This window comes from Triticum urartu, chromosome 3A (genome assembly GCF_056163025.1).
Source record: "Triticum urartu cultivar PI428250 chromosome 3A, HENAU_Tu73, whole genome shotgun sequence".
Classification (NCBI taxonomy): domain Eukaryota; kingdom Viridiplantae; phylum Streptophyta; class Magnoliopsida; order Poales; family Poaceae; genus Triticum; species Triticum urartu.
In genome coordinates, this window is record NC_141875.1 from 381,933,802 (window position 1) to 381,938,109 (window position 4,308).

The following is a 4,308-nucleotide window of genomic DNA, read 5'->3' on the forward strand; positions in this document are numbered from 1 at the left end:
GGTGTTGGGGATACAGGGGAAGCATAATATCTCACCCAAATCTAGCAAATCCTACATCCAGCTGTATCCATCCTTCAACACATAATCGAGAAACCTTCGGAAATCATTTACCTCAACCTTCAAAAAGCATCCGTTATACGAGTTATGGCAATACTCCCGAACTCCCGCCCAAGTACAGGGTGGCGTCGAGGTTATCCCACCAATAATTGCATAAAAGAGATTTTCGATGTCGGCGAAACTAAACTGCAACGATAAAATTGTGACGACAACACCTCGGAGCTCAACTCCCCGGGACACTGCCACAACCCCTAAATGACAGGAGGCACCAAGAACAATGTTCTCATCACAAATCAATCAGAACGATTCCAAGATACCCACGTGATCCTAAATTTTTTTAGTGAAATTTGAGAAGAGAAAAGTCAAAACTCTACGTCAGGATGCCTTACCAGAGCGATGAAGGGACTGGGGAGTAAAAAGAATTCCTAAACTCTCCGATATATAATTCCTAAATGACTCAAAACATTTTTCTAGACTCAACAACGCCAGCTAATTCGATCAAGCAGGGGGCTCCTAAGGTCGGGGAAGGCTCTGATTACCAACTTGAAACACCCTCGATGCGGCTATATCTCCCACGTGTCGAAGCACGACTTAGAGGCATAACCGCATTGAAAGCAATGTCGCAAGTGAGGTAATCTTCACACAACCCATGTAGTACATAAGGGAAAGAATACATAGTTGGCTTACAATCGCGACTTCACACAATTACATGAATAAAGCATTACATCAACCAGATACAATCAAGGTCCGACTATGGAACCAAAATAAAAGAAGACTACCCCGAATGCTACACAGATCCCCGATCGACCCCAACTGGGCTCCACTACTGATCAACTAGAACGAAACAACACAAGGGACAAGATCTTCATCGATCTCCTCCTGAGCTCAGCGGTGTCACCTGCACAGTATCATCAGCACCTGCAAACTGGTTTTGGAAGTATCTGTGAGTCACGGGGACTCAGTAATCTCGCACCCTCGCGATCAAGACTATTTAAGCTTATGTGTAAGGTAAAGGTATGATGTGGAGCTGCAGCAAGCGACTAGCATATATGGTGGCTAACATATGCAAAAGAGAGCGAGAAGAGAAGGCAAAGCACGGTCGAGAAACTATGATCAAGAAGTGATCCTAGAACAACCTACGTCAAACATTACTCCAATACCATTTTCACTTCCCGGACCCCGCCGAGAAGAGACCATCACGGTTACACACGCGGTTGATGTATTTTAATTAAGATAAACTTCAGGTTTTCTACAACCGGACATTAACAAATTCCCATCTGCCCATAACCGCTGGCACGGCTTTCGAAAGTTCAAATCCCTGCAGGGGTGTCCCAACTTAGCCCATCACAAGCTCTCACGGTCAACGAAGGATATTCCTTCTCCCAAGACAATCCGATCAGGCTTGGCATCCAGGTTACAAGACATCCTCGACAATGGTAAAACAAGTCCAGCAACACCGCCCAAATGTGCTGACAAATCCCGATAGGAGCTGCACATATCTCGTTCTCAGGGCACACTCAGATGAGACTAGCTACGAGTAAAACCAACCCTCAAGTTTCCCCGAGGTGGCCCCGCAGGCAGCTCGGTTCGGACCAACACTTAGAGAAGCACTGCCCCCCCCCCCCCCCCCGGGGGGGGGGGTTAAAATAAGGATGACCCTTGAGTCTGCAGAACCCAGGGGAAGGTGGTAGGTTGTTAGTGCAAATGGTAAAACCAAGGTTGGGCATTTCTGGAGGAGTTTTATTCAAGGCGAACTGTCAAGGGGTTCCCATTATAACCCAACCGCGTAAGGAACACAAAATCCAGGAACATAATACCGATATGACGGAAACTAGGGCAACAAGAGTGGAACAAAACACCAGGCATAAGGCCGAGCCTTCCACCCTTTACCAAGTATATAGATGCATTAATTAAAATAAGAGGTATTGTGATATCCCAACAAAATATCCATGTTCCAAACATGGAACAAGCTCCAATCTTCACCTGCAACTAACAACGCTATAAGAGGGGCTGAGCAAAGCGGTAACATAGCCAAACAACGGTTTGCTAGGACAAGGTGGGTTAGAGGCTTGGCTCAACAATATGGGAGGCATGATATAGCAAGTGGTAGGTATCGCAGCATAGGCATAGCAAAAGAGCGAGCAACTAGCAAGCAAAGATAGAAGTGATTTCAAGGGTATGGTCATCTTGCCTGAGATCCCGCAAGGAAGAAGAACGAGTCCATGAAGAAGACAAATGGACATAGTCGAACGGGTCCTCACAAACGCGACGTTACCGGATTACCGAGAAGAAATACACTAGAAAGAAAGCAAACAAGGCATTTTTCAACCCCATTTACATATGAAGTTTGTTAAATTCCAAGTTACAGTTATTTAGTTATGAAATAAAGCATTTTAACATGGCATAGGAGCAAATTTAATGAAACAACATTTTAAACAAGTCAAACATTCATGAAAGTTGCAAATTATTAAACTAGAAGAAAATCTAAGCAAGTTTCGTATACAAAGTTTTTACATGTGATGCTTAGTTTGTGAGATACTAAATGCATGAAGGCTAAGGGGTTTTCTGAAAAACTGCACTCTTTGAAAAAAGACAAAATCGCTAGATCTGAAAAAAAAATCCATTACGGGCCGAAAAAAGAACTGGCCCAACATCAGGAAAAAAAAGGTGGGCGCTGGGGGTGTGCCTCACCCATGGGCCGGGCCCAGTTGTGGAGGAGGCAGGGCATGCCGGATCTGGCTGCTAGGCGCGCAGCTGGGCCTCGGGCGCTGGCAGGCCGCTGGGCCTTTCCAGATCGAGGCTAAGCGTTGGCAGATCGAGCAGTTGGACGCGGTCAACGAACGCGGCTGGACCGGGCGAGCTCCTCTGCTTGTCTCTGAAGAAAGACGGCAGCGACAGGTTTAGAGCGACAGACTTGGCGGCGAGAATGGCTGGGAGCAGAGCTCCGGCGAGCGGGCAAAGGGGCGGCGAGGTACAGGGCGTTCGGATCTAGCTGGAAACGGGCCTGGACGGCACCGGGCTTGAGGAGCTCAGCGTCCATGGTGGCATCCATGGCCGGGCGGCGCAGTTCGGAGCTCGGTTACCTGCGAGGACGGCCACGACGAGAATTAGAGAGAGAGAGGGAGGAGATGACGACAGGGAGAAGGAGGAAGGAGAGGGGCGCGAGGGGCTGGCCTATCCACGGCTCTGCTGCTGCTCCTGTTGGCGAGGTAGCGAGGCCACTCGGAACCAGAGATGGAGGGAGTCGGCGGAGGGGACACTCCAGGCGGCAGCGTCGTACTGCTACTCCAGAGAGAGTAACGTGAGGAGAGAGTCCATGGTAGGGGAAAACAGAAGGAGGGGAAGGTGAGGAGGAGGAGAGGCATGGCCTTGGGGACCGGCGTCCATGGCGGAGGAGCTTCAGCGGCGGCGTTCGTCGTCGGACGGCGAGGCGAGGAGGGGGCCAAGGATGAGGCATGGCTCGGGTAGGGGAAGGCTCGGGCGCAGTCGAGGTGAACGGCGGCAAGAGGTGGCTCTGCGTGGGGGACTCGGTTGCCGGCGCGGGAAGGCACTGGATGTAGGGGGGTTGAGCGAGGGAGCAGCAGAGGATGGAGGAGGAGGTGATGTGGCGCTGGTCGATTGGATTGATCTGATCTGGGAGGATCCCGAGGTGGATGCGGGAGTGTGGCGGCGGCGGGTGAGGGAAAAATGGGACAACTAGCCTAAAACTTAGGGTTGCCCACTTATATACGTTATTGGACTAGGTTAGGGGGGTATTCGGTCCGTCCGATCGTAATCGGGCGGTCGAGAAAAATAGACTAAGAAGTCCAATTAACAAAACGAAGACGTTTTGAAGATGTTTGGGGATGTTCCGGACCCAATGGTGACGACCTCCCGGTTCGGGTCCGGGACAGCTCTCGGACGCGCGCGCGAGGAGGGTCGCGGGCTGACGAGAGAGCTTAGGCTAGGCCTGGCGGTAGGTAGTGGACTATGCAGAAGGCCTCAGGCTGAGAGGAGAGAAGAGAGAGAGGTCCGACGACAGTTTCCGTAGACCGAAAGCGTCCGACGTATGCCCGGCTATAATGCCACTATAGTTTACAGGTTGGGCTATCAAACGAACTCCAAATGCGATGAAACTTGACAGGCGGTCTATCTACACTATAATAAGACAACACGCCAACTTTCATCCCATTCCGAGAATATTATTCGACCACTTACAAAATAATATTTCGGAGGTGCCGCGGGCGCGTGCAAGTGTGTCTGGGCTCAGAA